Here is a 21,549-nt window from a genome sequence, read left to right as displayed (position 1 = left end):
GACGTGGAGCGCCGTTCTTGCGAAGTGCTAGGCAGCGACGAGAGGTGCTCATGCCGTCCTAGGCGTCTGTCGCCGGCCGCGTAGACGCTGCCATCGGCATCGGTGCATCGTCTTGGTTCTGAAACGCATCCTGCAACTCCATCTCCTGCGCCCAGTCGCCCAGGGACGTTGACACCACTGGATCTCGAGAGGCAGACGGAGGCAAGGGTGCATCCCCGGTGTCGGAGCTGCAGTGATCTCCCGCATCCCCATGTGGTCCAGACCCAGCGGTAGTGGGAGAAGACGTCGAACCGTGTGAGACGGTAGGGTCGCCTGTGTCGGTGCGGTGGAGCGGTTGAGGCACCTCGTCATCCAGCGGTGTCGCCTCGGGCTGTTCTACAGCGTCGGTTGTCTTGCGCCGCTTCTTATGACGCTTGGGTGATTTCTGCTTACGCTGCCGCGCCTCTGTTTCCGACGTAGGGCAAGGGGAGGACGCTGCATCCTGTGCTTCAACTTCCATCGCACCGTCGGCGAGCCGTTGTGACGGTGCGCCGTGGTCCGACGAAAGGACATCAGTAGCATCAGCACTGAAAGACGCTTGGGGCTCCGTGGAAGCTACTGCAGGGTCCTCCAAAGCTCGCACCAATACAGTGGGGTCGTCATATACAGCTGGCGTCTCCCGTCTCGCCGCCGCAACGTACGTAATCGGCAGAGAGGTCGGTGTCGACGGGCGAATCTGGTCGGTCGAGGGTGTCTGCGCGAGTCGGCGTTGCAGGCATTCGGTACGCATGTGTCCCGTCTGGCCACAACCGGAGCAGGTTCTCGGCTGACCGTCGTAAATAATTATTGCCCTGCAACCAGCGATCGTGAGATACGAAGGAATATGGCGATGCAGGTCAATACGGACTTGTCGCACCCCGTTAAGGACAGGGTAGGTGTCGAAGGTCTTCCATTTTTCGGCCATGTGGCCGAGAACTGTTCCATAGGGTCGAAGAGCAAGTGTGACCAAATCCGCTGGAACTTCAAAAGGGAGCTCAAACACGCGCACATTTTGGATTCCCAATCCAGCACGTTCAAGCGTCACCACACCCACGTTTCCGTCTGAGTGGCAGAACCGATAACCTGCCGTCGAGCGTCTGAGAAGTTTGTCACATGCTTCGTCGTCAGTGAACTTAAGATATACGACGCTGGAGACAATTGATAAGTGGATACCGATCAGCTCGTTAGGATCAACATGTACCACATCGCGTAAAAAACGCTCTACTTCGTGGGTCTTGGGTCTAGAGTACGTAGTGTCGAACTGCAGCTTGATCGTGGCTTTCCGATACGAAAGGGCCATCGTGTGTCAGGAACGTGACGGCAATACGTAACACTAGCGCGTCGGCTCGGTAAACAACAACACACCCGGAAACGCGACACGGAGCGGCCGAGACGTACCGCACCGCTCCACAGCCAAAGGCCGACTGCCCATTAGGCCACACGGTCACTGACGACCAAGTATAACTTATATACGACTCATCTCGAAACGCTCACACCCCCTGAGGAATTGTGTTTTCGTTCCACACCGATGCTGACCCTTACTCTTTCCCACCCATTCGTTACATTCAACCTCTTACGAGACCGACCAAACATAGACAGGAAAACAAGACCACACACTTTGCGCAATCGGAATCGATGGCAGGGTGTCCCTCGCCGCATTTGCTACGATGGCCATTTGCTACTTCTGCAGAAGCGGCGGCGGCGGCGGCGGCGGCGGCGACGACGACGACGACGACGACGACGACGACGACGACGACGACGACCGCGAGAGGCTCAGAGATTTGTGAGAAATACATCTATAAAATGTAATTCACACTGCCTCGTCCCACCTTATGCCGTACCGCTTTGGCAAATGCTTTATCAGCGCCATTTGCCTTAAGCACATCTGAGAGTAATTCTTAATAAAACGCCTCTCGCTAATTGTTCGTCATCACAGATACTGTTTGCTATACGGACATGACGCGCAACTGATTTCCAAAATTCGTCTTCCTCCTGTGAGGATGGAACTCACGACTCCTGGTTTACTAGACCAGTGCTCTACCACTGAGCTAAAGAGGCGCGGCCTAGCGGAACTTTTGCGTACTTCGTCCGTACGGTCGTCTGAATCATCAGACTTCAGCTGACAACACTTCATATTTTCGAGTAATATTTGCAGCTATGGCGACCCATTACTGCTTGGCTACACATCTCACACGTAGCCGATGTTCTCTCCAAACAAAACCACCTGCACTTCAGAACATGACTTTCACACATGTCTACAAAATCACCTTCACCTTCAAATACAGTTTTCTTGCGACTGATTGAGACGTAGGCAAATTTTAAAGTTGCTATTTCCTTTACATCACGTTAATCAGAAAATCAGTAATTTACATCTGCAGCGGAGAAAAATTCCGTTCCGCCCAGCGTAGGGCTCGAACCCACGACCCTGTGATTAAGAGTCTCATGCTCTACCGACTGAGCTAGCCGTGTTGCCTCGTTGGGTACCTGCTGGGTAGCAGATCACACAGTACTCGTTTGGGTTGGTTGGTCCCATACAGAATCTCTCCATGCTGCCTAATGTTTTCCTAACGTCACACTCGTCACGTACTTCACTTTTATTTCATAATCATTTCTGAGAGGTAAAGGAATTGCATGACAATCTGCTGAGCTAGCGACGCAAAATTAACACACATACTTGACGTGACTCAAAAGCCAAACGAGTTACTTTCCGACGTTGTTTTAGATGTGCAAGTGCCAGTTAAACGTCGCGGTGAGGGCACTCTGCCGACCATTTCGCTAGTTAACACCGGTCTTGTTGTGTGTGTTTCAAGCTCAAGACCACCTCCAAGCACAAAATGGTCAACAGCAACATTCAGACGGTTTCGTACTGCACAATTGCTACATTAAAACGGTATGTTTGTTTTTCAGAACTGGAAAAACACGACCGTGACAGGATTCAAACCTGCAATCTTCGGATCCGAAGTCCGACGCCTTATCCATTAGGCCACACGGTCACTGACGACCAAGTCTAACTTATATACGATTCATCTCGAAACGCTCACACCCCCTGAGGAATTGTGTTTTCGTTCCACACAGCCGCTGCCCCTTACTCTTTCCCACCCATTCGTTACATTCAACCTCTTACGAGACCGACCAAACATAGACAGGAAAACAAGACCACACACTTTGCGCAAACGGTATCGATGGCAGGGTGTCCCTCGCCGCATTTGCTACGATGGCCATTTGCTACTTCTGCAGAAGCGGCGGCGGCGGCGACGACCGCGAGAGGCTCAGAGATTTGTGAGAAATACATCTATAAAATGTAATTCAGACTGCCTCGTCCCACCTTATGCCGTACCGCTTTGGCAAATGCTTTATCAGCGCCATTCGCCTTAATCACATCTGAGAGTAATTCTTAATAATACGCCTCTCGCTAATTGTTCGTCATCACAGATAATGTTTGTTATACGGCCATGACGCGCAACTGATTTCCAAAATTCGTCTTCCTCCGCTGAGGATGGAACGCACGACGCCTGGGTTACTAGACCAGTGCTCTACCACTTATCTAAAGAGGCGCGGCCTAGCGGAACTTTTGCGTACTTCGTCCGTACGGTCGTCTGAATCATCAGACTTCAGCTGACAACACTTCATATTTTTGACTAATATTTGCAGCTATGGCGACCCATTACTGCTTGGCTACACATCTGACACGTAGCCGATGTTCTCTCCAAACAAAACCACCTGCACTTCAGAACATGACTTTCACACATGTCTACAAAATCACCTTCACCTTCAAATACAGTTTTCTTGCGACTGATTGAGACGTACGCGAATTTTAAAGTTGCTATTTCCATTACATCACGTTAATCAGAAAATCGGTAATTTACATCTGCAGTGGAGAAAATTTCCGTTCCGCCCAGCGTAGGGCTCGAACCCACGACCCTGTGATTAAGAGTCTCATGCTCTACCGACTGAGCTAGCCGTGCTGCCTCGTTGGGTACCTGCTGGGTAGCAGATCACACAGTACTCGTTTGGGTTGGTTGGTCCCATACAGAATCTCTCCATGCTGCCTAATGTTTTCCTAACGTCACACTCGTCACGTACTTCACTTTTATTTCATAATCATTTCTGAGAGGTAAAGGAATTGCATGACAATCTGCAGAGCTAGCGGCGTCAAAATTAACACACATACTTGACGTGACTCAAAAGCCGAACGAGTTACTTTCTGACGTTGTTTTAGATGTGCAAGTGCCAGTCAAACCTCGCGGTGAGGGCACTCTGCCGACCATTTCGCTAGTTAACACCGGTCTTCTTGTGTGTTTATTTCAAGCTCAAGACCATCTCCAAGCACAAAATGGTCAACAGCAACATTCAGACGGTTTCGTACTGCACAATTGCTACATTAAAACGGTATGTTTGTTTCTCAGAACTGGAAAAACACGACCGTGACAGGATTCGAACCTGCAATCTTCGGATCCGAAGTCCGACGCCTTATCCATTTTTTTTATTTTTTTTATTTTTATTTTTTACTTTTTTTTATTTGAGAAAATCCCTGACCCCGCCGGGAATCGAATCCGGGAACCGAGGCGTGGGAAGCGAAAACGCTACCGAACGACCACTTTTTTTTATGTATATAAAAATATTACAAAAAAGAAACGAAAAAATCAGTCTGTGCATAAAATAACCTCCCATCTTTTTGGTTACTTTCATGGAAAGCGATGACAAAGCCACAAAACTGAAGTTGTACTAAGGCACTTATGCAAATAACATGTACAGAAATATGTCAACGAATACTTAAAGAAAATGGTGTTTCTACACACACTAATTATTAAGCTCAACAAAAATATAATCACAGCCTACAATGCTTATTTCACAAACTACTAACTACATTTTTTTTGAGAATGCATAAAAAAAAAACAAGGCAGCCATGCGCAAAAAGTTGCCAATAAAGTGAACTAAAAAGGGCCATCTTGCTCGCTGCGGTCACATTGCTAGGCGGGCGGCCAGGAACGGGCGGTCGTCATTGCATTGGACATCACCAGCCACCAATCGTTGGAGCGCCCGGGGCCGCTGCACACTGTCAGAGACTGTTTCTGTTACCATAGGGGAATCGTGGAAAGATCACATCTACAAGTTAATGTCTTCTCACACCCGGCACACCCCAGCTGGGTGGTGGGTCCATGAATGACGAACCCAAATAGTTCGCAAAAATGTTCCGGTAATCCTGTCTGTTCGTTAAGACCAGAAACTCGTCGATCATATAGTACCATAAATCGAGGACGTCTTTGTCTCCATCGCGGTATATGTAGTGTATCGCCATTCCTCGTACCCAATTAACCGAATTCATCCGGGTCATAGGGAAATAGACAGCGTCGGGATGAAAGAGTTCTTGGGGTAAAATCGAAACGTAGGGGCGGCGGAGCAGGAAAGCCAGGATCTGGCGGATCAGTTTCCAGCACTCACGCGCGGGGCCACATTTCAGTCTATGTTCGTCCGTGTCTAACGTCGTGCAACGGGGGCACACAGGGTCGTCAATTAGGTGAATGGCATGCAGCCGTTGTCGGGTTGGAAGTTTCTCGTTAACGACCACATACCACCTCGACCACACGAAAGTAGACAGGAACGGCGCGTGGATGGCTCGCCATACTCGTGGCCAGTCGACCGTAGGGTGGCGCCGTACAATGTCGTTATCCGGAGTCCAGTGCTGGAGAGCACTATAATAAGTCTTCGCTGTCGGATTCCGTGTCTCCGATATAACCCGCAACACATAGCTATGGTCTACGAAAAACGTTCTAATGTGTGACAGCGAGGGCGATAAATGTCCAACTGGTACCGGTGGGTACAGCGTACGTGGGGCCACTTCTTCAATCAGTAGGCCGGGGAGACTGGCTGTTGGTGAAAGCCAGAGTCGCCTCATGGAACAGAGATACAGTGCCAGCGCTCTGTGTTTGACGTGAGTGAGTCCAACACCGCCTTTGTCGAAGGGTAAAGTAAGCGTAACAAAACGGATCTTGAAAACAGCACCATCGTTCACCACGTGTCCAAACACTGCCTGTATCCTGGAAGCCATCGTGTCCGTTATCGGCAGTACATGGGCGTAATGGTTAAGGTGAGAAGCCATGTACACATTAACGTATTGGGCGCGTTGCAAAATGTTCAATGATCTGAATTTATTGAGACGAGCCTCTAAACGGAGTCGTCGTAAGACCATACGATACGTAAAAGCCGCTGTGCGTTGTATTTGTCGATGGAGTGATATCCCTAAACACTTGAGCATCGGGACCTTTGTCAGAGGTACGGCCAGACCTGCAGGCATTCCTCGTCCTACCTCCATGTAGCGTGATTTCCGAAGGTTTAGCACACTGCCTGCCACCGCCCCATACTGGTGGAGCCAGGAAAACGCCGTGTGTATTTCATCACCAGACCGTGCTAAGAACATCACATCGTCAGCGTATGCACCACATCGAAAGGTTACGGAACGGAGGGTAAGTCCTTCTAAGCGTCGCCGTAGTCCGTGAAGAGCTGGTTCGAGGGCAACGGCGAAGAGCATGGCAGAAAGAGGACAACCCTGCCGGACGGACCTGTTAACACGGATGGGGGCGGACCGACAGCCGTTGATCATAATCCTCGTGACAGCCCCATGGATCAATCGAAGCACAACAGACGTCGTCAGACGCGGGACACCGATGTGTTCCATAACAGTACGCAGGAAACCATGGTTAACGCGGTCGAAAGCATGGTCGAAGTCCAGCGCAACAATAGCGCCTTGGAGGCGGCAAGTTTGCATGAGCGCCACCACATCTCTATAGGTGCTTAAAGTCGTAAACACATTAGTGTCGCCCCCGAGGCAGGTTTGATCAGTGTGAATGGCCGACATTACCGTAGGTTTGAGCCTCTCACGGAGCATGCGTGTCAACAGCTTATAGTCAGTGTTTAGCATTGTCAACCGGCGAAAATCAAGAGGGCGACGGCCTCCGCCGGGTTTGGGCACAGGGATCAAGAGACCCTCAGTAAAGTCAGATGGTACCTGAAAATCGGCGTCCAGGAGTTCACTGTACATCCTGACCCACATTGGGCCCATGAGATCAAAGAACCGCTTGTAAAATTCAAGAGGGAGGCCGTCAGGGCCAGGCGTTTTGTTGGGAGAGCCACGCAACAGAGTCTCTCGCAGTTCTTCCAAAGTCACCGCCGACAAGAGCGTAGCATCATCTTGTAGGTTCCGAGAGACTGGTAGGTCAGATAGGACTTCCCTGACCCCTACATTCATGTGGGACTCCCTCTCGTAAAGAAGTTTATATGACTGTGTGAACGCTCGGACGATATCCATTTGTGCGTCAACGCGTCGCCCGTCCTCCGTCTCAACCTCGGTAATGAGCTGCCTCTTGCGTCTTCGGCGTTCTTGAATGATATGGTGGAGGGAAGGTCGTTCACCACGAACATCATCAGTCGTCCTCGCTCGCACCCGCACACCCGCAACACGTACGGCGTTGATACGAAGCAATTGTGCCTTGACGCGTTGTACTGCTGATAGTCGCTATGGCGACGGCGGTTGTACAGCCAGTTCGCGTAGCGCAGTATAGTAAAAATCAGTAGTCGCAGTATACCAGCGAGAACGGTCGCGTCCATAGCTGACTAATGTTCGGCACAGTGTGGGTTTTGCACACCGTAACCACCATTGAAGTACAGAACGGTAGGCGGGTAAACGCCGGTGGCAATTGCTCCATGTGGACTCGACTGCTCGTCTGCAATTTATCTCATCAAGAAGGGCCACATTGAGGCGCCACGGACCCCTACTTCGGCGGACGCGCTGGCGGGGAAGGGTGAGAGTACACACATATGCGAGGTGATCCGTGAACGCTGCCAGCCACATCTCAGCGTCGACAACGGCCGATCGTAGGCCGCGGGTGACGTAGACTCGATCCAAACGGCTCGCGGGTGTGACTAGTAAAGTAGGTGTGTGCTCGACGGTCGCCGTGTTGGATGATCCAGGTGTCCAACAAGGCCAAGTCCTGTACAAGTGCCTGGAGTGCCGGGCAGGTGGTATAGTGTGGCTCCTGGTCGGATGGGCGGAGCACACAATTAAAATCGCCGCCTACTACCAAGTGGTCGGTATTGCCCTGGAAGAGCGGGGCTATATCTTCGGCAAAAAAGGTGCGCCGTTCTCTCCTTTTGCCGGTGCCTGAAGGAGCATATAAGTTCACCAGACGTACTGTACCAATCGTGAGTGCGACCCCCCGGGCCGACGGTAAATAGGAGACATCAGTGGCCATTATCCCTTGCCGCAGTAGAATCGCCGTACCTCCGCCGATCACATCTGCAGGCATAGTGTAGGCGTCATATCCGTAGGCATCGAGACAGAGTCCTGATCGGACTTCTTGAAGGAAAACAACGTCCAGATCCGCAGCGCGTAACGTATCCTTCAGCATACAGGTCTTGACATCAGATGTAATGCCATTGACGTTGATCGTGGCGAGGCGGTATGCCTGGTCCATCAAGTCTCGGGAGGTGACCATGGTATGACAGGAGGGCAGTAGTCGTGACGTGGAGCGCCGTTCTTGCGAAGTGCTAGGCAGCGACGAGAGGTGCTCATGCCGTCCTAGGCGTCTGTCGCCGGCCGCGTAGACGCTGCCATCGGCATCGGTGCATCGTCTTGGTTCTGAAACGCATCCTGCAACTCCATCTCCTGCGCCCAGTCGCCCAGGGACGTTGACACCACTGGATCTCGAGAGGCAGACGGAGGCAAGGGTGCATCCCCGGTGTCGGAGCTGCGGTGATCTCCCGCATCCCCATGTGGTCCAGACCCAGCGGTAGTGGGAGAAGACGTCGAACCGTGTGAGACGGTAGGGTCGCCTGTGTCGGCGCGGTGGAGCGGTTGAGGCACCTCGTCATCCAGCGGTGTCGCCTCGGGCTGTTCTACGTCGTCGGTTGTCTTGCGCCGCTTCTTATGACTCTTGGGTGATTTCTGCTTACGCTGCCGCGCCTCTGTTTCCGACGTAGGGCAAGGGGAGGACGCTGCATCCTGTGCTTCAACTTCCATCTCACCGTCGGCGAGCCGTTGTGACGGTGCGCCGGGGTCCGACGAAAGGACATCAGTAGCATCAGCACTAAAAGACGCTTGGGGCTCCGTGGAAGCTACTGCAATGTCCTCCAAAGCTCGCACCAATACAGTGGGGTCGTCATATACAGCTGGCGTCTCCCGTCTCGCCGCCGCAACGTACGTAATCGGCAGAGAGGTCGGTGTCGACGGGCGAATCTGGTCGGTCGAGGGTGTCTGCGCGAGACGGCGTTGCAGGCATTCGGTACGCATGTGTCCCGTCTGGCCACAACCGGAGCAGGTTCTCGGTTGACCGTCGTAAATAATTATTGCCCTGCAACCAGCGATCGTGAGATACGAAGGAATATGGCGATGCAGGTCAATACGGACTTGTCGCACCCCGTTAAGGACAGGGTAGGTGTCGAAGGTCTTCCATTTTTCGGCCGTGTGGCCGAGAACTGTTCCATAGGGTCGAAGAGCAAGTGTGACCAAATCCGCTGGAACTTCAAAAGGGAGCTCAAACACGCGCACGTTTTGGATTCCCAATCCAGCACGTTGAAGCGTCACCACACCCACGTTTCCGTCTGAGTGGCAGAACCGATAACCTGCCGTCGAGCGTCTGAGAAGTTTGTCACATGCTTCGTCGTCAGTGAACTTAAGATATACGACGCTGGAGACAATAGATAAGTGGATACCGATCAGCTCGTTAGGATCAACATGTACCACATCGCGTAAAAAACGCTCTACTTCGTGGGTCTTGGGTCTAGAGTACGTAGTGTCGAACTGCTGCTTGATCGTGGCTTTCCTATACGAAAGGGCCATCGTGTGTCAGGAACGTGACGGCAATACGTAACACTAGCGCGTCGGCTCGGTAAACAACAACACACCCGGAAACGCGACACGGAGCGGCCGAGACGTACCGCACCGCTCCACAGCCAAAGGCCGACTGCCCATTAGGCCACACGGTCACTGACGACCAAGTATAACTTATATACGACTCATCTCGAAACGCTCACACCCCCTGAGGAATTGTGTTTTCGTTCCACACAGCCGCTGCCCCTTACTCTTTCCCACCCATTCGTTACATTCAACCTCTTACGAGACCGACCAAACATAGACAGGAAAACAAGACCACACACTTTGCGCAATCGGAATCGATGGCAGGGTGTCCCTCGCCGCATTTGCTACGATGGCCATTTGCTACTTCTGCAGAAGCGACGACGACGACGACAGGCTCAGAGATTTGTGAGAAATACATCTATAAAATGTAATTCACACTGCCTCGTCCCACCTTATGCCGTACCGCTTTGGCAAATGCTTTATCAGCTCCATTCGCCTTAATCACATCTGAGAGTAATTCTTAATAAAACGCCTCTCGCTAATTGTTCGTCATCACAGATACTGTTTGCTATACGGCCATGACGCGCAACTGATTTCCAAAATTCGTTTTCCTCCTGTGAGGATGGAACTCACGACTCCTGGTTTATTAGACCAGTGCTCTACCACTGAGCTAAAGAGGGGCGGCGTAGCGGAACTTTTGCGTACTTCGTCCGTACGGTCGTCTGAATCATCAGACTTCAGCTGACAACACTTCATATTCTTGACTAATATTTGCAGCTATGGCGACCCATTACTGCTTGGCTACACATCTGACACGTAGCCGATGTTCTCTCCAAACAAAACCACCTGCACTTCAGAACATGACTTTCACACATGTCTACAAAATCACCTTCACCTTCAAATACAGTGTTCTTGTGACTGATTGAGACGTAGGCAAATTTTAAAGTTGCTATTTCCATTACATCACGTTAATCAGAAAATCGGTAATTTACATCTGCAGCGGAGAAAAATTCCGTTCCGCCCAGCGTAGGGCTCGAACCCACGACCCTGTGATTAAGAGACTCATGCTCTACCAACTGAGTTAGCCGTGCTGCCTCGTTGGGTACCTCCTGGGTAGCAGATCACACAGTACTCGTTTGGGTTGGTTGGTCCCATACAGAATCTCTCCATGCTGCCTAATGTTTTCCTAACGTCACACTCGTCACGTACTTCACTTTTATTTCATAATCATTTCTGAGAGGTAAAGGAATTGCATGACAATCTGCAGAGCTAGCGGCGTCAAAATTAACACACATACTGGACGTGACTCAAAAGCCGAACGAGTTACTTTCCGACGTTGTTTTAGATGTGCAAGTGCCAGTTAAACCTCGCGGTGAGGGCACTCTGCCGACCATTTCGCTAGTTAACACCAGTCTTGTTGTGTGTGTTTCATGCTCAAGACCATCTCCAAGCACAAAATGGTCAACAGCAACATTCAGACGGTTTCGTACTGCACAATTGCTACATTAAAACGGTATGTTTCTTTTTCAGAACTGGAAAAACACGACCATGACAGGATTCGAACCTGCAATCTTCGGATCCGAAGTCCGACGCCTTATCCATTAGGCCACACGGTCACTGACGACCAAGTCTAACTTATATACGACTCATCTCGAAACGCTCACACCCCCTGAGGAATTGTGTTTTCGTTCCACACAGCCGCTGCCCCTTACTCTTTCCCACCCATTCGTTACATTCAACCTCTTACGAGACCGACCAAAAATAGACAAGAAAACAAGACCACACACTTTGCGCATTCGGAATCGATGGCAGGGTGACCCTCACCGCATTTGCTACGATAGCCATTTGCTACTTCTGCAGAAGCGGCGGCGGCGACGACGACCGGGGGAGGCTCAGAGATTTCTGAGAAATACACGTATAAAATGTAATTCAGACTGCCTCGTCCCACCTTATGCCGTACCTTTTTTTTTTTTTTTTTTTTTTTTCCTTTATTGTCATTTTATACCTACAAAGGTAGGCCGGCAGCGGCCTAATATGCCGCTCTTCGGCCACAAGAAACATACAAGAGATAAAAACAGGAAGACATAATCTCAAAACACAGACATGGAGGACAAAAATCAGAAGACAACAGAGAATAAAAAGAAATGAAGTCGTTCACCGACGCAGCACTGTTTCAGTTTTAAAAAGACGGGCAGCACAGCACGGAACAGAGAACACTAGCACAGGTGAACGGTGGAGCAGAAAACGAAGAAACACTCGAGGCACAGACGGGACGAAAGACACGGACACTGCGGAGATGGGCTTCGGCGCTTGCAGGGGCACTGTCCACACCGAAAAGCTGGGGGCCTGCCAAGGGAAAAAACAGGGGGAGGGAAGGAGGGAGGGGGAGATAGGATGCCAGGGAGGAGGAGGGGAGAAAACGAAAAAAGGGGGGGTGGAAGCCCAGGGAGAGGGGGAGGGGAGGTAAGGATGAAAGGAGGGAGAGAGGGAGGGAGAGAAGGGAGAGAGGGTGCCCACAGGAAAATGAGAGGAGAGGGGAAGGCAAGGCTCAAAGTTGGTAGGAGGGGTAGATGGAGGGGAGGAGGGCATCATCCGGGAGGGGGAGTCGGCGGAAGCCACCTTGGGAGAGGGTGTGGAGAGTGTGAAGATGGAGAGCAGGTGGGATACAGGAGTACAGGCGCGGCAGTGGGTTGGGGTGGGAGAGGATGGAAGAGACAAGCGGGTGGGGAGGATCAAGCTTGCGGGAGGTGTAGAGGATCCGTATCCGTTGGAGGAAGAGAAGGAGGTGTGGGAAGGGGATGAGGTCATAGAGGAGCCACGTGGGGGAAGGGAGGCGGATGCGATAGGCGAGGCGGAGTGCATGCCGTTCAAGGATTTGAAGGGATTTGTAAAAGGTAGGCGGGGCAGAGATCCAGGCGGGATGGGCATAACAGAGGATAGGGCGGATGAGAGATTTATAGGTGTGGAGGACGGTGGAGGGGTCCCGACCCCATGTGCGGCCAGAAAGGAGCTTCAGGAGGTGGAGTTGGGAGCGTGCCTTGGCTTGGATTGTCCGGAGATGAGGGGTCCAGGAGAGGCGACGGTCAAGGGTGACGCCAAGGTACTTGAGGGTGGGTGTGAGGTTAATAGGACGGCCATAAATGGTAAGATAGAAATCAAGGAGACGGAAGGAAGGGGTGGTTTTGCCTACGATGATTGCCTGGGTCTTGGAAGGATTGACCTTGAGCAACCACTGGTTACACCAAGAGGTGAACCGGTCAAGATGGGATTGGAGAAGGTGTTGGGAGCGTTGCAGGGTGGGGGCAAGGGCAAGGAAGGCGGTGTCATCGGCGTACTGGAGAAGGTGAAGGGGGGGTGCAGGTGGAGGCATGTCCGCCGTATAAAGAAGGTAAAGAAGAGGGGAAAGGACGGAACCTTGGGGCACACCGGCAGAGGGGTAGAAGGTGTAGGAATCGGTGTTGTGGATAGTGACATAGGAAGGGCGGTGGGAAATGAAGGAGGCGATCAGACGGACGTAGTTAATAGGAAGAGCAAAGGTTTGGAGCTTGAAGAGGAGACCAGAATGCCACACTCGGTCATAGGCGCGTTCAAGGTCAAGGGAGAGGAATATGGCGGAGCGACGGGAGTTGAGTTGTTCGGAGAGGAGGTGAGTGAGGTGAAGGAGAAGGTCATCGGCAGAGAAGGATGGTCGAAAGCCACATTGGGTGGAGGGAAGGAAGCGGTGCCGGTGGAGATGCTGGTGGATGCGGCGGGTTAGAATGGATTCCAGGACCTTGCTGAAGACCGAGGTAAGGCTTATAGGACGGTAGGAGGAGACAGCGGAAGGTGGTTTATCGGGTTTGAGGAACATCAGGATCCGGGAGGTTTTCCACAGGTTGGGGTAGAAGCCGGTGGACAAGACCACATTGTACAGCCTGGCCAGGGTGGAGAGGAAGGGGGCGGGAGCTTCACGGAGGTGACGGTAAGTAACACGGTCATGACCAGGAGCAGTGTTGCGTTTGGTGCGGAGTATATCGATGATGTCTTGAGTAGTTATAGGGGTATTGAGTTCAGTGTGTGTAATGTTGTCCAAGTACTGGAAGCCAGGAGCTAGTGGAGGGATAGAGGTGTCAGTTCGATCGCGGACATCGGGGAAGAGGGAATAATCGAACTGGGGATCGTCAGGGATGGTAAAGACATCGGTGAGGTAGGAGGCAAAATGGTTGGCCTTACTAAGGTTGTCAGGAAAGGGATTGTCATTATGAAGGAGAGGATAGTAAGGGGGGGGTTTTGATCCAGTAAGGCGGCGGAAGGCTGACCAGTATTTGGACGAGTTAATAGGTAGGGTAGCATTAAGACGGGTGCATGTCTGTCGCCAGTCCCGGCGTTTCTTAGCCGCAAGCAAGTTCCGGATGTGTCTCTGGAGTTGCCGGTGGCGTTGTAGTATGTCCCGGTCACGCGTGTGGAGGAAGGCACGGTAGAGACGACGGGATTCTCGAAGGAGGAGGACGGCCTGTGGGGGTAAAGTGGGACGGTGCGGGTGGATGGCGACGGTAGGGATGTGGGCCTCCACGGCCTCAGACAAGGTCTGCTGGAGAAAGGATGCGGCATGGGTTATGTCATGTGGGCGGTGGTAGGTGAGGGGGTGGCTATCGACCCAGGTAGTAAGGGTATCCCGGTATGCATTCCAGTCGGCACGGGAGTAATCATGGACATACTTGGGGGGAGGGTCAAGGCGAGGATCGGGACGGGGGCGACGACCGTCTGATATGGTAAGAAGGACAGGGAGATGGTCACTGCCAATAGGGTCGAGGACGTCCACCGCTATGCGGCCAAGGAGATTGGGGGAGGCTAGGACGACATCGGGTGTGGTATTGGATTCAGGGCGGGTGTGTTGGGGAAGAGGAAGGACATCTCCTTGGATGGTGGCGAGGAACCGATGCCACCGCCGTAACTGGGTGGCGGAGCGACTATGGATATTGAGATCTGCGGCAATCACATAGGAGGAGAAGGTACGGTCGATGTGGGAAAGGAAGTCAAAAGGAATAGGGGCAGAGGGGCGGACATAGATGGTGGCGCAGGTAACGGTGAGGCCGGGGAAGAATAGACTAAGGATCAGGTGTTCCGTGGGGTTGGGAAGGAGGGGTTGGAGCCGAACAGGGATCTGGCGATGGTGGCCAATGGCAACTCCGCCACGCGCTATCGGGAGGGGGTTGTCAGAGCGGTGAAGGAGGTAGGGCGAGGTATGGACAGTATGGTGGGGCTGGAGGAATGTTTCGTTTAGGAGGAAGGCATCCACGCGGTGGGTGGTGAGGGTATGCATAAGGAGATTCTTGTTGACAGGAAGGGAACGGATGTTGTTAAACAGGATACGTTGCTGTCGCGCCATAGTGGGAATTTAGACGAGGGTGTCGAGACGGGAGAAGGTAAAATGGGCCTGGTTATGGGAGTAGGTGGCGTAAGTGTTGAGCTGGAAGACGGAACGGGCGGCAAGGGATACCTGCTGGAGGGTGTGGGGGCGCTGAAAGGGGTGGATGTTCTGAAGGACAACGGTTACAAAGCGGATGATGTCCTCAGCTGTGGGGGGGGGACGGAGGGAATTGCCGGGAGGGGTGGGGGCATCCAAGGGGCGGACAGGGACAGTGAGTTCAGGAGCGGAGGGAGGGGGTCGGGCCTTGCACTTTTGGGAGTAGGTTGGGTGTTGGAGGTTACAGGTGTTACAGGAGGGGGGGGGACTGAAGGTTGGGGCACTGCCGGAGGAAGTGCGCTTCTTTGCAGTGCGGGCAGACGGGGGCCTCGCGGCACTCAGATGTAGGATGTGCATTATAGCGCAAGCACCTCTGGCAGCGGATGGACTGTGGAGGGGAGCGGGAGGGGTCGACCTTATAACGGCGGTTGAAAAGGAGGGCACCCTCCTTGAGGAGGAGGTCTATGGAGGGAGCATGCTCGGAGAACACCCGCATGAGGCGGGTGGGGCCGGCTGGATTGTGAATCCGGCGGACAGCTCGAACCTCTAGATAGGGATGGGCCTTCAGCTCCGCCAACACCTCCTCCTCCGTGATCATCGGGCTAAGCCGAGTGATCACGGCAGTGAGGGTCGGTGGGCGACGGGGCGGCTGGGGTTGTCGGGATGAGGAGGGGGAGGGAGCAGGGGCAAGGGAGGCATGGGGACCAAACCGGGTGAGGGGAATGCGGGAGAGGATGTCGGAGTGGAGGGTGGGGCTGGGGGATGTGATCAGGACGGAGTCCCGACGGGGGGTGAGAAGGGAGATCGGGGCTCCGGGGAAGTGCTGGCGGAGGAGAAGGGTAAGATTGCGGGCCTCCAGGAGAGAGGGATCAGGGTGAGAAAGGAGGTACCTGTAGGAGGGGGAGGTAGAGGAGGGAGTAGATAGGGAAGGTGAGGTGGTATCCATGGCATCCTGGGGGGTTGGAGGGGGGAGAGTCTGCGACTTCTTGGGAGCAGAAGAGGCTGGGGTGCCGCTGGGACGTTTCACAGCGGGAGAGGGACGGGAAGAGGTGTGGGGGATGGGGACGACCGGGAGATGGCGGGAGACGGCAGGTCCCACCGGCGGTGCAGGCACTGGTGGTGGTGCTGGTGCTGGCGCTGGGGCTGGAGCTGGCGCCACAGAAGATGCAGTGGCAGTGGTTGGCACTGGCGATGGCGAGGGCGATGGTGATGGTGATGGTGATGGTGATGACGATGATGATGGTGTGGCGTGGGTGGTGGCCCGACGGGCAACAACCCTGGCGGGGGTGGCATGAGTCACATGTGGGAGGGGAGGGAATGGGTCACGTGAGGCATGGGGGGTAGGAACAGGGGAGGGAGCAACAAAAGGAGCGGGGGTGGGAAGAGTGAGGAGGGGGGGAATATATGGGGGAGGCGGTGAATGAGCACACCACGTGATGGTGGTGGCAGCAAGTGAGGGGGACGTGTACACGATTGCAGTGGTAGTGGCGGTAGTTGTGGGGGTTGTCATGGTGAGAGGATAAGTGGGAGAGGGGAAAAGAGGAAAAATAACAGGGGACAGTCAAGGGACAAGGACAAGAGACTGACGAAGAGGAAGGGTAAGACGTAAGCAGAGACGACAGAAAGAAAGACGGGCAGGGAGCGGCGGCGGCGGCGGCGGCAGCGGCGGTCGGCAACAGCAGCAGCGGCAGGAACCGGATACGGTGGCGGCAACCGGCGGCGACGTCGGCGGGAGACCGGCGGCGGCGGCGGCGGCGGCGGCGGCGGCGGCGGTTGGCAACAGCAGCAGCGGCAGGAACCGGATACGATGGCGGCAACCGGCGTCGGCGGGAGACCGGCGGCGGCGGCGGCGGCGGCGGCGGCGGCGGTGGTGGGAACCGGCGGCGGCGGCAGCGGCGGCTGGGACCAACGGCAGCTGCAGCGATCACTGAAACTCCTAGCACTTCGAAATTAACGACAATAATATCGAAGGGCGCAACCCTCTCGAGTTACGCCGAAGAACGGTGTAATGCCGTACCGCTTTGGCAAATGCTTTATCAGCGCCATTCGCCTTAATCACATCTGAGAGTAATTCTTAGTAAAACGCCTCTCGCTAATTGTTCGTCATCACAGATAATGTTTGTTATACGGCCATGACGCGCAACTGATTTCCAAAATTCGTCTTCCTCCTGTGAGGATGGAACTCACGACTCCTGGGTTACTAGACCAGTGCTCTACCACTTATCTAAAGAGGCGCGGCCTAGCGGAACTTTTGCGTACTTCGTCCGTACGGTCGTCTGAATCATCAGACTTCAGCTGACAACACTTCATATTTTCGAGTAATATTTGCAGCTATGGCGACCCATTACTGCTTGGCTACACATCTCACACGTAGCCGATGTTCTCTCCAAACAAAACCACCTGCACTTCAGAACATGATTTTCACACATGTCTACAAGATCACCTTCACCTTCAAATACAGTTTTCTTGCGACTGATGGAGACGTAGGCAAATTTTAAAGTTGCTATTTCCATTACATCATGTTAATCAGAAAATCGGTAATTTACATCTGCAGCGGAGAAATATTCCGTTCCGCCCAGCGTAGGGCGCGAACCCACGACCCTGTGATTAAGAGTCTCATGCTCTACCGACTGAGCTAGCCGTGCTGCCTCGTTGGATACCTGCTGGGTAGCAGATCACACAGTACTCGTTTGGGTTGGTTGGTCCCATACAGAATCTCTCCATGCTGCCTAATGTTTTCCTAACGTCACATTCCTAACGTACTTCACTTTTATTTCATAATCATTTCTGAGACGTAAAGGAATTGCACGACAATCTGCAGAGCTAGCGTCGTCAAAATTAACACACATACTTGACGTGACTCAAAAGCCGAACGAGTTACTTTCCGACGTTGTTTTAGATGTGCAAGTGCCAGTTAAACGTCGCGGTGAGGGCACTCTGCCGAACATTTCGCTAGTTAACACCGGTCTTGTTGTGTGTGTTTCAAGCTCAAGACCATCTACAAGCACAAAATGGTCAACAGCAACATTCAGACGGTTTCGTACTGCACAATTGCTACATTAAAACGGTATGTTTCTTTTTCAGAACTGGAAAAACACGACCATGACAGGATTCGAACCTGCAATCTTCGGATCCGAAGTCCGACGCCTTATCCATTAGGCCACACGGTCACTGACGACCAAGTCTATCTTATATATACGACTCATCTCGAAACGCTCACACCCCCTGAGGAATTGTGTTTTCGTTCCACACAGCCGCTGCCCCTTACTCTTTCCCACCCATTCGTTACATTCAACCTCTTACGAGACCGACCAAACGTAGACAGGAAAACAAGACCACACACTTTGCACATTTGGAATCGATGGCAGGGTGTCCCTCACCGCATTTGCTACGATGGCCACTTGCTACTTCTTCAGAAGCGGCGGCGGCGGCGACGACGACGACGCCCGCAGAAGGCTTAGAGATTTGTGAGAAATACATCTATAAAATGTAATTCAGACTGCCTCGTCCCAACTTATGCCTTACCGCTTTGGGAATAGCTTTATCTGCGCCATTCGCCTTAATCACATCTGAGAGTAATTCTTAATAAAACGCCTCTCGCTAACTGTTCGTCATCACAGATACTGTTTGCTATACGGCCATGACGCGCAACTGTTTTCCAATATTCGTCTTCCTCCTGTGAGGATGGAACTCACGACTCCTGGTTTACTAGACCAGTGCTCTACCACTTATCTAAAGAGGCGCGGCCTAGCGGAACTTTTGCGTACTTCGTCCGTACGGTCGTCTGAATCATCAGACTTCAGCTGACAACACTTCATATTTTCGAGTAATATTTGCAGCTATGGCGACCCATTACTGCTTGGCTACACATCTCACACGTAGCCGATGTTCTCTCCAAACACAACCACCTGCACTTCAGAACATGACTTTCACACATGTCTACAAAATCACCTTCACCTTCAAATACAGTTTTCTTGCGACTGATGGAGACGTAGGCAAATTTTAAAGTTGCTATTTCCATTACATAACGTTAATCAGAAAATCGGTAATTTACATCTGCAGCGGAAAAATACTCCATTCCGCCCAGCGTAGGGCGCGAACCCACGACCCTGTCATTAAGAGTCTCATGCTCTACCGACTGAGCTACACGTGCTGCCTCGTTGGATACCTGCTGGGTAGCAGATCACACAGTACTCGTTTGGGTTGGTTGGTCCCATACACAATCTCTCCATGCTGCCTAATGTTTTCCTAACGTCACACTCGTCACGTACTTCACTTTTATTTCATAATCATTTCTGAGACGTAATGGAATTGCACGACAATCTGCAGAGCTAGCGTCGTCAAAATTAACACACATACTTGACGTGACTCAAAAGCCGAACGAGTTACTTTCCGACGTTGTTTTAGATGTGCAAGTGCCAGTTAAACGTCGCGGTGAGGGCACTCTGCCGACCATTTCGCTAGTTAATACCGGTCTTGTTGTGTGTGTTTCAAGCTCAAGACCATCTACAAGCACAAAATGGTCAACAGCAACATTCAGACGGTTTCGTACTGCACAATTGCTACATTAAAACGGTATGTTTCTTTTTCAGAACTGGAAAAACACGAACATCACAGGATTCGAACCTGCAATCTTCGGATCCGAAGTCCGACGCCTTATCCATTAGGCCACACGGTCACTGACGACCAAGTCTAACTTATATACGACTCATCTCGAAACGCTCACACCCCCTGAGGAATTGTGTTTTCGTTCCACACAGCCGCTGCCCCTTACTCTTTCCCACCCATTCGTTACATTCAACCTCTTACGAGACCGACCAAAAATAGACAAGAAAACAAGACCACACACTTTGCGCATTCGGAATCGATGGCAGGGTGTCCCTCACCGCATTTGCTACGATGGCCATTTGCTACTTCTGCAGAAGCGGCGACGACGACGACGACGACGACGACGACGACGACGACCGCGGGAGGCTCAGAGATTTGTGAGAAATACATCTATAAAATGTAATTCAGACTGCCTCGTCCCACCTTATCTCGTACCTTTTTTTTTTTTTTTTTCCTTTATTGTGATTTTAATACCTGTGACAAACAGGTAGGCCGGCAGCGGACCAAGTATGCCGCTCTTCGGCCTCAGAGTATACACAGAACAGAGATGAGTGAGATATAAAAACAATCAAGACGGCGGGGTACAAACAGTAGACAAAACAGAGTTAAAACGGAGTCGGTCACGTGCGTAGCACAATGGATAAAAGCGGAGAAACACGGTGCACAAACGCAGATGGCAGATGGCCACACGTGAACCAGCGGAGCACAAACGACGAAACACAAACACACTGCAGGAGAGTCGAGGCACAAACACATGCGATGGTCTTCGGCGTAGGACGATGAAAGTAACTGACGGAAGACAGCAGAGTCGTGGCCTGCCAAGGGGAAAAGGTGTGGGGAAGAGGAGAGAGAGGGGGAGGGGAAGATGCCAGTGGAGGAGAGGGATGGAGGAGAAGGGGGAGGGTAGGGGGAGTGGAAGCCCAAGGAGAAAGGGGAGGGGAGGGAGGGAGAGAAGGGAGAGAGGGTGCCCACAGGAAAAGGAGAGGAGAGGGAAGGTAAGGCTCAAAGTTGGTAGGAGGGGTAGATGGAGGGGAGGAGGGCATCATCAGGGAGGGGGAGTTGACGGAAGCCACCGAGGGAGAGGGTGTGGAGGGTGTAAAGATGGAGAGCAGGTGGGATATAGGAATGCAGGCGCGGCAGCGGGTTGGGGTGGGAGAGGATGGGAGAGACAAGAGGGTGTGGAGGATCAAGCTTGCGGGAGGTGTAGAGGATCCGTAACCGTTCGAGGAAAAGGAGGAGGTGCGGGAAGGGAATCAGGTCATAGAGGATCCGCGTGGGGGAAGGGAGACGGATGCGATAGGCGAGGCGGAGCGCATGGCGTTCTAGGATCTGAATGGACTTGTAGAAGGTAGGAGGGGCAGAGATCCAGGCGGGATGAGCATAGCAAAGGATAGGACGGATGAGGGACTTGTAGGTGTAGAGGATGGTGGAAGGGTCCAGACCCCATGTACGGCCAGAAAGGAGCTTAAGGAGGCGGAGGCGGGAGCGTGCCTTGGCTTGGATCGTCCGGAGATGTGGGTTCCAGGAGAGGCGACGGTCGAGGGTGACACCAAGGTACTTGAGAGTAGGTGTGAGGGTGATGGGACGGCCATAAATAGTAAGATAGAAATCAAGGAGACGGAAG

The 21,549-nt window shown here is 52.6% G+C and overlaps 9 non-coding genes across 9 annotated transcripts; all 9 read right to left on the bottom strand.

The window, feature by feature from the left end:
- Nucleotides 1-2,004: 2,004 nt before the first annotated feature.
- Trnat-agu (transfer RNA threonine (anticodon AGU)) lies at nt 2,005-2,076 on the bottom strand. The gene has a single exon. It is a non-coding gene; the product is annotated as a tRNA-Thr (tRNA).
- A 338-nt stretch (nt 2,077-2,414) lies between these two features.
- Trnak-cuu (transfer RNA lysine (anticodon CUU)) lies at nt 2,415-2,487 on the bottom strand. The gene has a single exon. It is a non-coding gene; the product is annotated as a tRNA-Lys (tRNA).
- Nucleotides 2,488-2,938: 451 nt separating this feature from the next.
- Trnar-ucg (transfer RNA arginine (anticodon UCG)) lies at nt 2,939-3,011 on the bottom strand. Its single transcript has one exon. It is a non-coding gene; the product is annotated as a tRNA-Arg (tRNA).
- An 899-nt stretch (nt 3,012-3,910) lies between these two features.
- Trnak-cuu (transfer RNA lysine (anticodon CUU)) lies at nt 3,911-3,983 on the bottom strand. The gene has a single exon. It is a non-coding gene; the product is annotated as a tRNA-Lys (tRNA).
- Nucleotides 3,984-10,479: 6,496 nt separating this feature from the next.
- Nucleotides 10,480-10,551, bottom strand: Trnai-aau (transfer RNA isoleucine (anticodon AAU)). The gene has a single exon. It is a non-coding gene; the product is annotated as a tRNA-Ile (tRNA).
- An 863-nt stretch (nt 10,552-11,414) lies between these two features.
- Trnar-ucg (transfer RNA arginine (anticodon UCG)) lies at nt 11,415-11,487 on the bottom strand. The gene has a single exon. It is a non-coding gene; the product is annotated as a tRNA-Arg (tRNA).
- A 6,402-nt stretch (nt 11,488-17,889) lies between these two features.
- Nucleotides 17,890-17,962, bottom strand: Trnak-cuu (transfer RNA lysine (anticodon CUU)). The gene has a single exon. It is a non-coding gene; the product is annotated as a tRNA-Lys (tRNA).
- A 452-nt stretch (nt 17,963-18,414) lies between these two features.
- Nucleotides 18,415-18,487, bottom strand: Trnar-ucg (transfer RNA arginine (anticodon UCG)). The gene has a single exon. It is a non-coding gene; the product is annotated as a tRNA-Arg (tRNA).
- A 1,435-nt stretch (nt 18,488-19,922) lies between these two features.
- Trnar-ucg (transfer RNA arginine (anticodon UCG)) lies at nt 19,923-19,995 on the bottom strand. Its single transcript has one exon. It is a non-coding gene; the product is annotated as a tRNA-Arg (tRNA).
- Nucleotides 19,996-21,549: the final 1,554 nt, after the last annotated feature.

Source organism: Schistocerca gregaria, chromosome 3 (genome assembly GCF_023897955.1).
Source record: "Schistocerca gregaria isolate iqSchGreg1 chromosome 3, iqSchGreg1.2, whole genome shotgun sequence".
In the NCBI taxonomy this organism is placed as follows: domain Eukaryota; kingdom Metazoa; phylum Arthropoda; class Insecta; order Orthoptera; family Acrididae; genus Schistocerca; species Schistocerca gregaria.
Note: the sequence above shows the minus strand (reverse complement) of the source record. Positions and strands in the feature narration are given on the sequence as shown.